Raw genomic sequence first — 14380 nt, 5'->3', positions numbered from 1 at the left:
AAGAGGATCTCCTATGATTCGAGAGGAGATCCTTTTGCGTTCGATGATCTATAGAGGTTGGTGGTCTCCACGTATATGATAACCTGTATAATAGATAGGAATCATTAATTTTTACAAATATATATAAAGGGATGATTCTTTAATCTGCAATATACAGATCAAAGATCCGGCCTCCCTCCTCTTATATTAGAAGAATGCAAGTAAATTAATTTATCCTTTTATATTTTTCCCTAAAATATAACAGCTGAAAATTAATTCCATAGATAAATGATAAAATAAAGTTAGAAAAGATTTTATACTCGATCGTTTTTTAAAACTATAATTTTTTTAAAAAAATAACATGAACTTTAATAATTTAATGAATTAATAAATCTATGGTGTCATCCTAGTATAGTATGCCACATCTATATTTTTCTTTATTGTTATTTTTTTAAAGAATAATGATCCTGTCCGAACGCTAAGTCGATGGACGTTGGACACGTGGTGCTCTTCCAACTGATGACGTGGATCTCTGACCGGCCGTATGGATCTCTGGCGAACTTGTAAGGAAGTCGGGTCAGGTAGGGGTTCCCGGCGACGACCCTCCGACGCTCAAGTCAGGCAAGAGGAAAACGGTAAAGTGACTCCAAAGATCAGAGATCGCGTACCTCCGGCGAAGTCTGAGAGCTCTTATATAGAGCTGTGGGGAGGCTTGTGCACACCTACCGAGGCATACATATGTCCTGTACCATATCTTAGTATAGGCTTGCCAGAGGAGCATGTCTGACACCATACTGCTACAGTCTGAGCACCTCTCTGATGGGACAGCAGAACCTTCCGTCGTACGATTCTGCGTATGGCTTGGTCGTCGAACATACCCGTTGTCAGAAGATGTTCCCCAAAGTCCCCTTGTCTCTTCTTTCCCCGAGCCGAGCGTCCATCCGCTCGGCAGACATCGGTCCGACCGGGAAGACTTCATCCCATCGCGTGCTCGGCTGAGAACGTCCCTTCACGATATTGATGCTTTACGCCTCGGCCGAGTGGGCTACCCGCTCGGCCCGACGACTCTGTTCACCATGAGCGTTGGAAACTCGACTCCCCGTCGGGTTGTCTTTGATTCCGCCTGGACCCGTTCGGCCGGTCGACCCAACCCTTCTCCGATCGGCCGGACCTCATGCTGACCCTTTTGACTTTTGACCGCCACGTGGCGTTGACTCCCCTCCAGAGGGGGTCCCCCGTCCTTACTGCCGGATCACTTGCCTTCCCTTCAAGTCTAGTCGAAGGAGGCGATTAGTCCGTCTGACTGGACCGCCAGTCACGCCGAGCGGCGTCTCTGTGAATATATCCTCCGCTCGACCGCCACGGGGGTAGCTATGACCTCAGTTAACGCCAACATTCCTCGGATCTCTTCGAAATTTGCGCCAATCTTCGACATTAAGGCCGGGCACGCGCTCTGTGCCTCGTGAAGGCGTCCATTAAATGCACTCCAGTGGCCAAATGCCACGTGGCACTGCTGGCGTCATCGTACGGCGGCGGCGTTGCGGACGACGAGACCGAGGCGGTTTTAAAATGGACGGCCCGATGCGTGCTTCGGTTCCCGTGACCTGCATCCAACGGTGGAGGCCGCTCGGGCTCAACCCTATAAAGCCTTCGCCTTCTCCCCCTCCTTGCCGCATTTGTGCTTTCGCGAGCCCAGAAGCTTTCTTTGTTGTTCCTGCTCCAGTGATCTTGTTGCTGCTTCTTCCGGCGATCTCGTGTTCCTCGTCAATCTTCATTCTTCTCTGTAAGGTTCCTCTTCTTTTCTATCTTTGGTTCTTGTGTTTTCTTTGCGTTTCTTTCCCGAGTTTTGGTCCTCTGGGCACTGTTTCGTTTGTCATCTTCTTCTTTTTATCATCTGTCTTTTTTCGCCTTTTGTGGTTTCGTCCGTTCGGACAATGGCTAGCTCTTCTCAGCCTCAAGACCCAGCCCTCGGCCCGTGGTATACCACCATGGAGTCTTGTTTCGATCGACGCGACGCCGATATTCTGATGGACAATTTTGACCATCCCCTCTGATTTTGAACTTATCTTACCCTCACCCTCCGCTCGGCCACACAAATCACCGCGCGGAGCTTTTTGTGTTTTCCGCGACCAATTCATAGCTGGTCTGCACTTTCCCATCCATCCCTTCATCGTAGAAGTTTGTAATTTTTTCGGCATTCCGCTCGAAAGCTTAGTCCCTAACACTTTCCGCCTTCTTTGCGGCGTTGTTGTCTTGTTCAAAATCCACAACATTCCCCTCCGACCGGAGGTCTTCTACTATTTTTATTATCCTAAACAGTCCGAGCTGGGTAATTACATGTTCCAGGCTCGGCCTGGTTTAGTCTTCTTTAATAAACTGTCCTCTTCCAATAAACATTGGAAAGAGTATTACTTCTATCTCCGTCTCCCCGAGCGGGCCTCCTTCCGAACCCAGTGGCAGATCGGACCGCCAACCTCCCCTGAGCTAAAGAGGTTCAAGACCTGACCGGATTATCTTCACGCTGCCAACATGCTAGCCTGTCTGAGGCTCGACATCAACAAATTCTTGCACGAAGGGGTGATGTACATATTTGGTCTGAGTCCGATCCGGACTCCCCTCCCGAGCGGCTTCTGTAAGAATTTTACTTGTGCATTCGCCTTGATTGCTAACTGATTTTCTCCTTTTTCCTTTGCAGCGGACATTGTCATGAAGTCCGTGATGACCGGAATATTGAAGAGGAAAGCGGCGGCGCTCGAGGCCGCAACTGCCAAGGAGATGGAGGCGCTTGACATTGAACCGGTCGGCTCACACGAAGGGGAGAGCGGGACTCACGAGGAGTCGGCCGCTCAGGCTTCTCTCCCGGAGCCAGCGGTTGGCGCAACTTCTGGCCAAGGTCCTTCCATCCGGGAGGAAGGTTCTGGTCAGGAGGAAGAGCGCCCTCTCAGACAAAAGAGGCGCCGAACGGAGACACCACTTCGATCGGCCACTTCCGCGGTCCAGCCGTCCGAACGGACCACTGCTGATTCTCGAAGCAAAGCCCCAGCGGTTGAGGCGATCTCGTCCGATCAGACCCCATCCCAACTGGGCGCGTCTGCGGACCCCCTCAAGACCATACCCGTCAGCGCCCTTCCACCCTCTTCCCGCCGAGTCCAACGCTCGGCTATTTTGTCCCACTTTTCTGCGCCGGCCTCCGATCCTTCCCCAGCTTCCGCTCAGACGACTCCCGGTCGGCACCGCACCATCAGGGTCTCCTTACATCTCCCCACCGAAGAGTTGATGCCCGAGTCCGATCGGCCAACTGCGCCCGAGCACATGATCACCATGAAGGGGCCACTAGAGGAGATGTGGGCCGACGCTCGGGCACGTGTCGCGATGATTCCACTCAGCAATCTGGCCAATAGCCATATGCAGCAGGCCACTGGGGTAAGTGTGTTTTCTCAAGTCCTTTCCGCATTCTTTCCGATCGGATATTAACAATCTTGCTTATGTCAGAGATGGGTGGAGGAGATCGCTGTCTCCAATCGTCTGGCCATGGTGGACGAGGAGCTAAAGAGGCTAAGGAGTTCGGGCGGCGCGCCCCCTCAGGGTCCTTCATACGCCGAGCTGCAGAAAGAGCTCAAGAAGACCCAAGCTCTGTTGGCGGCTGAGCAAAAGAAGACGGCCGGCCAAGCTCATACTCTGGCCGAGTTTGAAAGACAGGTCAAATCCCTTGACCGGAAAATAAGCCTTGCCACCGATCGGAAGAAGACGACTATCTCCGATCTGGAGAAGAAAAATGTCAAGGCGAGGGGCCTGGTGCAACGGGTCAAAGAGCTGATGGAGCAGTTGGATGGCGAGAAGGTGAGCTGCTCGGCCGAGGCGATCAAACATAAGGATGAATTGAAGACATTGCAGGAGTCTCTCGAAGCTTCCCAAATTGCCTTCAAGGAATATCAAGAGGCGGAACCCGGTCGAGTCGCAACCTTGAGGCTGAAGCACATTCGCTCGACCGAATTCTCAGAAAAAGTATGCAAGCGGATGTATAATCCTTTCGAGCTGGACATCACCGCCACAACGGACTACTTGAAGTACAAGGCTCAGCTCCCCGACTCCGCCAGCATCCCAGCCCAAGACTATGCGGCGCTCCTCAACACCATCCTGAAGGATCTTTATGATTTCCTGGAATGAAGGCATTTTGTAATTCGGTCGTTCGGCTAAAACTTCCTTTTTTTGTAATTCGGCTGCTCGGCCTTGACTTTTCTAATTTCAATGAAAAATTTATCTTTGTGCAACTTTGTTTTTACTTTGCATGTTTGTGAGTGATTGGTCGAGGCCTATGACACACAACTCGGCCAACTAGGCCTCCCGAGTGGGCGTAGGTGACATACGACTTGTCACTACTTTCCCTTGCCGCTTATCGTCAACCGTCTTTCATTCCGGCCCCGCGCGCGGGGGGGGGAGGGGTTTATAGTCCCCAGTTCGACTCTAGATTTTTAACGTCGGAGCTCGACGGTCTTCCGACCGGAAGGTTTATAGTCGCCGGTTCGACTCTCGATTTTTAACGTCGGATCTCGACGGTCTTCCGGCCGGAGGGTTTATAGTCGACGGTACGACTCTCGAATTTTAACGTCGGAGCTCGACAGTCTTCCGGCCGGAAGGTTTATAGTCGTCGGTACGACTCTCGATTTTTAACGTTGGAGATCGACGATTTTCCGGCCGGAGGGTTTATAGTCGTCGGTACGACTCTCGATTTTTAACATCGGAGCTCGACGGTCTTCCGCCCGGAGGATTTATAGTCGCCGGTTCGACTCTCGATATTTAACGTCGGAGCTCGACGGTCTTCCGGCCGGATGGTTTATAGTCGCCGGTACGACTCTCGATTTTTAACGTCGGAGCTCGACGGTCTTCCGCCCGGAGGGTTTATAGTCGCCGGTTCGACTCTCGATATTTAACGTCGGAGCTCGACGGTCTTCTGGCCGGGGGGTTTATAGTCGCCGGTACGACTCTCGATATTTAACGTCGGAGCTCGACGGTCTTCCGCCCGGATGGTTTATAGTCACCGGCGCGACTCTCGATATTTAACGTCGGAACTCGACGGTCTGCCGACCGGATGGTTTATAGTCGCTGGTACGACTCTTGATTTTTAACGTCGGAGCTCGACGGTCTTCCGCCTGGAGGGTTTATAGTCGCCAGCTCGACTCTCGATTTTTAATATTGGAGCTCGACGGTCTTCCGGCCGGAGGGTTTATAGTCGCCGGTACGACTCTCGATTTTTAACGTCGGAGCTCGACGGTCTTCCGGCCGGAGGGTTTATAGTCGCCGGTACGACTCTCGATTTTTAACGTCGGAGCTCGACGGTCTTCCGGCCGGAGGGTTTATAGTCGCCGGTACGACTCTCGATTTTTAACGTCGGAGCTCGACGGTCTTCCGGCCGGGGGGTTTATAGTCGCCGGTACGACTCTCAATTTTTAACGTCGGAGCTCGACGGTCTTCCGGCCGGAGGGTTTATAGTCGTCGGTACGACTCTCGATTTTTAACGTCGGAGCTCCACGGTCTTCCGCCCGGATGGTTTATAGTCGCCGGTACGACTCTCAATTTTTAACGTCGGAGCTCGACAGCCTTCAAGGCTAATTTCAACACGGCTGATATACGCCTGCCGAGCGGCACGGGGTCTTCGTGTAGTCGTCCGTTCGGCGAATAATGTCAAATGTGTTTTATTACTTTGCTTTCTGCATTAAAAGGACACAGGCGACCAAGATATACATAAAATGAATTACATCGGCGCACCTCTCACCCAGCTCGGTGAAAAGGGATCGGGGCAAGTGGTGCTTCCCCTTGAATGCGGACCGGATCTTTATCTCGGCCCCATGTTGAGATATTCTCCGGTCAGAACTTTGCTGCCGCTCGGCCTCCTGATGCTGACGTCGCCTGTTGCTCTAGGCGCTCGGCTTGCGCCTTTTGTTTCTATTGCTCCACGAGCTTAGCTGCTCTTGCCTCGATTAGAGCGTCGAGCTCCTCTTGGGAGAGCATCACGGTGTGCGGTCTTCCAGCTTCGTCCATCTCTTCCGCTCGGATGCAGGTGCGTTCCCACAGACGGCGCCAATTTGATCCAGTCCGAACGCTAAGTCGATGGACGCTGGGCACGTGACGCTCTTCCAACTGATAACGTGGATCTCTGACTGGCCGTATAGATCTCCGGCGAACCTGCAAGGAAGTCAAGTCGGGAAGGCGTTCCTGGCGACGACCCTCCGACGCTCAAGTCAGGCAAGAGGAAAATGATGAAGTGACTCCAAAGATCAGAGATCGCGTACCTCCGGCGAAGTCTGAGGTATATAGAGCTGTGGGGAGGCTTGTGCACACCTACCGAGGCATACACGTGTCCTGTACCATACCTTAGTATGTGCTTGCCAGAGGAGCATGCCTGACACCATACTGCTACAGTCTGAGCACCTCTCTGATGGGACAGCAGAACCTTCCGTCGTACGATTCTGCGTATGGCTTGGTCGTCGAACATACCCGTTGTCAGAAGATGTTCCCCAATATCCCCTTGTCTCTTCTTTCCCCGAGCCGAGCATCCATCCGCTCGGCAGACATCGGTCCGACCGAACGTAGATGTCGGTCCGACCGGGAAGACTTCATCCCATCGCGTGCTCAGCTGAGAACATCCCTTCATGGTATTGATGCTTTACGCCTCGGCCGAGTGGGCTACCCGCTCGGCCCGGCGACTCTGTTCACCATGAGCGTCGGAAACCCGACTCCCCGTCGGGTTGTTTTTGATTCCGCCCGGATCCGTTCGGCCGGTCGACCCAACCCTTCTCCGATCGGCCAGATCTCATGCTGACCCTTTTGACTTTTGACCGCCACGTGGCGTTGACTCCCCTTCAGAGGGGGTCCCCCGTCCTTACTGCTGGATCAAATAAAAATAAAAGACCATCTTTAATCATTTTAATTAAAAAAGAATTCCTTTTAAAAACAAATATAAAAATAACAACCTAATACGTTTATATATATTTAAAGTATTTTTATTCTAATCTCACCAAATTAACTGTGGGTATTTCTGTCTCTATGAATTGACTTTAGCGATAAAATATTAAATGTAGTATTATTTCTATTATGATAATTATTGACGGAATAATAAATTTTGTTAGTAATTATTGGCGGAACCTATAATTCAACCTATAAATTATAAAATTTTTGAAAGTTTCTATTTTAAATTTGCAATTACTCTATTTATATTTTAATACCAATACAAATTCTCACAAACTCTGTTACATTATACACAATCATTCGCAATTCATACACAAACAACTAATTCACAAACTCATTATAATCCATACACAAATAATCAAATATACTATCCAAATTCATACAAACTAACACAATAAATTATCCAATAATAATACCCAAATTTAAAGGCATACAAATCATGTCCATAATCTACTACAAAGACATCCAAATAGAATCTTATAAGATAGTACTATCAAATTCTATAAAAAGTAAATATGATAGATTAGTATTAGAATCATGTGAGCCAAATTGATAAAAAAAAATTAATTATGAGAAAATACATTAACATGACTGTATAACTAAGTTTACAGGTAAAAAATGTATTTGAATAGTATTTTGGATATCTGATTGTGGTGATATATAGATCGACGAATTGTCTTAAGGAAATGTAATACAATTAACATATTATAACATCAAAATTAACTAAATATATTTTATATGTTTTATGAGTGATAACAAAAACTAAGTTTTAGTTGACACATACCTCATAAAGATGCTACTCAATAGGGTCTTGTGGGTCTTGAATCTTCTGTGACTCAAAATTATACTATGATTGGGTAAATTAAGCAATGACTACTTGCATCTTGGCTAAGACAACAACATTTCTCGCATCCCTTTTGGTCATCCTGTCCTACGCTGTCGTTAGTTGATTCCTCAGGTCTTGTTTTTCTTGTCTAAGCAATTGCAAATCTGTATAAGAAGAACTAGGATGACCCCTAGACATCCTTAAACGATCATATGTCGCTTTGGCATGGGAGCTAAGGTCGCAGAGGATATAATTCTTTGTTTTTCCACTTACAACATTATAATAAATGTCATTTATTGCCCGATAGATAGAGCTAGTGACTCCCCTCCCTCTACTGGAGGTGTAAATGTCTGAGTCACTCTATTAGTCATTTCTTCATATGTGAAGAAAAGTATATGATTAATATATGGTACACAATTACTAAAGCTAATAATTGTTAATGGTTATATGTAACAAAAATTAATTAATATTCTTACATCTATGACCCTGAATCGAAGATCGACCAATATGTCATTATTTTTTTTATGAGTCTTGTTAAATATCTACTAATAACTATGGGATAAAATAATCTGTTGCCAGAGATTTTGAGAATTAGCTGAATTTAAATATACTAAATTAAATTCAACTTATCTATCGAGAAAACCTGAGCAGATAATCTCAGGCTACCAACAGGGGTTGGTTTTTGCCAAGTGCTGAACACAGACGAGTGACCGTCAGAGCGAACGGACAGCCGAGCAGACCAAATGAGCGATCGAGCGAGTAAAGAGGCCGACCGAGTGAGCGGCCGGACGGGCGAGTAGCAGACCAAGTGATCGAGCAAGCAAACGAATGAGCGGCCAAGTGAACTAGGTGAGCGGCTGATCGAACTGAGCGAGCGACCGAGCGAAGAAGAGACTGAGCAAGCTATGGCTGAACGGGTGTACAACTGACCAGATGGAAAGGCCGACCGAGTTAGCGGCCGAGTGAACTGGGCAAGCGGCCGATTGAAGAAGAGGTCGAGCGAGCTAGGCTGAACGAATTGGGCGAGCGACCGATTGAACTAAGTGAGCAGCCGAGTGAAGAAGAAACCGAGCGAGCTGCGGCCGAACGAACTAGGCGAGCGGCCGATTGAATTGAGCGAGCGACCGAGAGAAGAAGAGACCGAGCGAGCTACAACCAAACGAATTGGGCAAGTGACCGATCGAGTTGAGCAAGTGGCTGAGCGAAGAAGAGGTAGAGCCAGCTGCGACCGAATGAACTAAGCGAGCGACCAATTGAACTGAGTGAGCTGCCGAGTGAAAAAGACTAAGCTGCGGCTAAATGAGTTAACGGCTAAGCGAAGGCAGAATTCGAGCGGGCGGATGACCGAGGCCTGCGAGGGTCACAATTTCCTTGAAACAGATTCACCCTATATTTGGCTGTGCTTCGAGGTTTCCTCAGGTTGTCTATTTCCCAGGATACAACGGTGAACCATGATTTCCATCAAGCACTGATGGTCACAATGAACTGAGAGGTACCCGACTACTATCACGGGCACTCCACCAAGCAAAAGATGTATGACAGAGGAGAATGGGAATGTAGGTGGAGAACTTTGACTTTTTGAGGGTAAAATATTGGTTGTTCCACTCAGGTAAATTTTACCCTCGACCGGTCCAACATTTAGCGACATAGGTCGTACTCGCACACGAGTCAACATGATTCAATGTAATGTAGGCTCTAGATTTGCACCCCTTACGCACCCATGCGTGAGAGAGAGTTTCTCCATATGCATTTGTTCACATCATCAATGCATGTAAATAAATATAAACCAATCAATATGTTTTGAAACTCCCAATATGGGACTAAAGTCTCATTCACAATAGAGCTTCATGCCTCTTCCACCTCTTCTCCATTCACATATATCCAACAATCCTCTACATGAATGGAGATAGGGTATGCAATAACATTCATCAGTTGAGTTCAGTATAGGACAGGTAGATTTTTCCCTTTGAACCTTCCCTTGTGAAGATCTGTTTACTTACTGGATGATAGTAGACACACTGTCCTTGAACTATTCTACCGTCCGTGTAAGCATTGACATATCTCACCCAAGATTCTGCCTAATACAACTCAGTTCTCATGAGTGTATTCGTTTTTAGCTATGAATATGCCTTGTTCTATGAGAAGTTCTAAGAATTGTGCCTCCAACTTTCTTCGAAGAGGCCCCACTTCTTTCTCATATAGGCGATCTCTTAAGAGTATTCCACATTACTCTTTTTGGATCATTAAAAGCCTTGTGCTTAACCTTCATCCTTCACTGATTTATTAGGTCGTTCCCCCACAGTGAGCAACTTGTCGGTACAATTAGGTTGTCCCTTTAAACCTAGTTCTTGGGATCTTCAGTCTGTATAGGTTGGGTTTCTTTTGCACCAACATTTCTCATCGGCATCAAACTCCTTCCTTGCGATGAGCTTGCAACTAACTCTCTGTTTAACCCCTTAGTTAACAGATCTGCTAGGTTGTCCTTTGACTTCACATAGTCAACAGTGATAACTCCCGTTGAGAGTAGTTATCTAATGGTATTATGTCTACGATGTATATATCTAGACTTACCATTATACAGATGGCTCTGTGTCCAACCGATTACTAATTGACTATCGTAATATATGCAAATTGCCTGTATAGGTTTTGACCATTTGAAATATCTTCTAAGAATTACCATAGCCATTCAGCCTCTTCACCATATTTGTCAAGAGCTACAAACTCAGATTCTATGGTGGATCTGTTTATTATCGTTTGCTTAGAAGATTTCCTAAATATAACCACACCTCTAAGTGTGAATACATATCCACTCGTAGACTTAAAGTCTTTTATGTCAGATATCCAACTCGCATCGCTGTATCCTTCGATCACAACAGGATATCTCATATAATACAGTCTATATTCATGAATATACTTCAAGTACCTTAGTACTCTTGTTATCCCTTTCCAGTGCTCAACAACAGAATTACTCATGTATCTACTCAGTTTACTTACTGCGTAAGATAAGTTTGGTCGTGTACAACTCATCAGGTACATCAAAATTCCAATCACTTGAGACTACTCTATCTGAGAGATACTTTCACCTTAATTTTTCAATAGATGTTGACTTGTATCTATCGGCGTTCGTGTTAACGCAGTATCACCCTTGATGAATTTCTCAAGAATCTTATCCACATAATGGGACTAACTAAGAACAAGTCCTTCTATTGTTTTAAGAATTTTGATTCCTAGAATCACATCAACTATGCACATATCTCTCATGTCAAATCTTGAGTTCAACATATCTTTAATGGATTTGATCATCTTATTATTACTCCCAATGATAAGTATGTCATATATATATATAAGCACAAGATGACGTAGTTATTCTCTGTGACTTTTATGTAGACATATTTATCACATTCATTAATCATGAATTCACATTCCTCTATGACATTATCAAATTTTTCATGTCACTGATTTGGTACTTGTTTCAAGCCATATAATGACTTCACCAATCTAGAAACCTTATTTTTCTATCTTGGCATAAAAAATCCTTCCGATTGCTTCATGTAGATTTTCTCTTCTAAATCCTCATTTAGAAATGTTGTCTTTGCATTCATTTGATGTATTTCGAGATTCTATAGGGCGACAATAGCCAACAATATTCTAATGAAAGTTATTCTCGACACCAGAGAATACGTATTAAAATAATTAAGGCTTTCTTATTGTCGGTACCCTTTGATTACCAATCTGACCTTATACTTATCAATTGTACCATCTGACTTCATTTTCTTTTTGAAGATCCACTTGCAACCTAGTAGTTTACTTTCAGGAGGAAGATCCACAAGTTTCCAAGTGTGATTTTGCAAGATAGAGTCTATCTCAAATACAATTATCTCTCTCCAGTGAGGTCCATCAGAAGAGCCTACAACTTTCGAGTAACCTCAAGGCTCACTTTCCAACATGAAAGTGATAAAATCTGATCCATAGGATTTTTCTACCCTAGATCTTTTGCTCCATCTAAGCTCAATCTCCATTGGTTCCTCATCATCATCTTCACATTGTGTTTCATATGCCCGCTTTGAGGAGCTAATATCCTCTCGGGTCTTATACGGAAACACATGCTCGAAAAAGGAGACATTTCTCAATTCTATGTCAAGTTCTTTTGTATCTCTGGTATTTGTGATCATACACAAAAAAAATGATAAGCATTGCTGTTCTATACATATCTAATAAATATGCAATCAATAGTCTTTAGTCCTATCTTAATCCTTTTCAGATTAGGCACTATATCCATTTTCTTCACGTCTTATCATTTTTATTGCTAAACATGAATTCAAATCTAATCTACAAGAATTATCAATCATTTCTAATTCATTTAAATCACACCCTAACACCAAAGCAATCTGAGTTAACAATCCTCCCAAAACAATAGGTGTGGTAGAGTCAGATTTTCCAAGTTTCACTAAATGTTTAAGGAAGAAATAACCAGAATTAATTTCAACATTCTCAACCATTACCCATAAACAATACAAGTCTACAAGTCTTACTAACCCCTCTTTATCTTCTCTCCCAAATATGGTATTCTTCGTGACTAGATATGCATATCTAAAAGTGGGGTTAATAATGTGAAGAGCTCTAGAATTGTGAGGGTTAAAATGTGATTGTTCATAAATGTGTTGCCAAAAACGTGAATTTTCGAACTGGGGTAAAATTGTAGACAAATCATCTATCCTAACCTCCAAATTTTTTAGAATAATTGTATGTTTGAATAAAAAATTAATTAAACATGAAAAACAAACTGAATCACTTCTTCAGAAAAATCAACGCCTCAAGGAACAAATTGAAACAGAAATCCAAATCAAGATATAAAACTTGAGGAGGAAAACATAAATTTAAAAAGTAAAATCAATAAACTTAAAGGATTATTAAAAACTTTCATCAATAGATCAAAAAATTTAGATTTAATTCTTAAAATCTAAAAAGTTGTATACAATAAGTTCGGACTCGAAGTCTAGCTTGACAAATTAAAACTTTTATATCACTTATAAGCTAAAACAAAAACCTAACTAAAGCTTGGGTTCTAAAAGCATGCCTAACTACGCAAGGACTCAATCAATTCTATATGCCTAAAAATGAAATTCATTATCTAAAATTAAATCCAACTAAACCAATTAAATCAAAACTAAACCAAAATAAACCTTCAAAGCTAAATTCCAAACTTAAGAATAAAAAAAATCAAATAATTCAAACTTAAATAGAAAAAATACATTCAAATTAAATAACTTCAAAGCTAATTTAAATTACCATCAAGTTTATTTTAACTACAAAAATAATTGACATAAACCTAAAACTTAAATTGAAATGTTCAATAATTTAGGGGAGACTCCAAATTAGTTGACACCTCTAAAATAATAGTTTACCCGGCTAGGTAATTAGGACTAGGATAAATAGGGACAAAAGTTTAACCTGATAAACGGTACTGGAGAAGTTTTGGATGATAGTAGGTTAGGGAAACTCTGTCTATGCATGTCTAGGTAGATATGACTTCAACCTAGTGCATTTAACTTAATAGAACTAACTAAAGCTACCCCTTACCGATCCTAGCCGGTTAGACCAAAGTTTTATTATTAAGTTCAGTGGATAGAACTATTTAAAATTTTTTGAAGACTTGGTTACTCTAATGATGTCCAGTTGACTCACCACAGCTTAGAAGTTTATAAAAAGAATGTCTTCTTGTTGAATTCAAAGCTAAACTTGAATCTAACATAAGTTAAACCAAATCCTGAAATTTAATTAAACTCGTCTCATAAAATCATAAGATTCCTTAATTGAAAACATAGATTGTTTTGAGATGAATAAGGATTAAATTAAAATTAAATTAAAAATATGTCAATTAATGTATTTTAAAAATAATTTTAAAAATATTTAAAAAAATTATTAAAATTATTTAAAAAATACTTTTAAAAATTATTTTAAAAATCCTTTAAAAATTATTTTAAAAATCCTTTAAAAATTATTAAAAAAAATCCTTTTAAAAATTATTTTAGAAATCCTTTAAAAATTTATTTTAAAATTATTTTAAAAATATTTTAAAAATTATTTTAAAATTATTTTAGAATGTTTTTATAAAAAATTATTTTCTTAAATTATTTTTAAATTTTTTTTAGAAATTATTTTAAAAATTAAAAAAATCTTTTTAAAATTATTTTTAAAAAAATCCTTTAAAATCCTTTTAAAAACTTAGGCACTCAACTTAAAACTTAATCCTTAATTTTAAAAAATAATTAAATAAATTAAAATTTAATTAAGTTAAACTTTAATCTTAATTAAATAATTAATAAGTAAAACTTAATTGAGTTAAAACTCAATTATTAATCTAAACCTAACTTTAATCTAACCTTAATTAAGAACTTAGGTCAACATTAATTGAAAGCTTAATTTAACTAAAGATTTAACTTAACTTGATTAGTACCTTAATTTAACCTAATTAAGACATTAAATTTACTTTAATTCACTTTAAATTAATACATTAAAAAGTTAATTAAAACTTAATCTTAATTTAACTTAATCAATTTTAATTTCAACGTTAATCAAAATTTTTACTTATTTTAATTAAATCATAAT

The sequence above is a fragment of the Zingiber officinale genome, chromosome 4A (genome assembly GCF_018446385.1).
Source record: "Zingiber officinale cultivar Zhangliang chromosome 4A, Zo_v1.1, whole genome shotgun sequence".
NCBI classification, from domain to species: Eukaryota; Viridiplantae; Streptophyta; class Magnoliopsida; order Zingiberales; family Zingiberaceae; genus Zingiber; species Zingiber officinale.
This window is presented reverse-complemented; position numbering follows the sequence as displayed.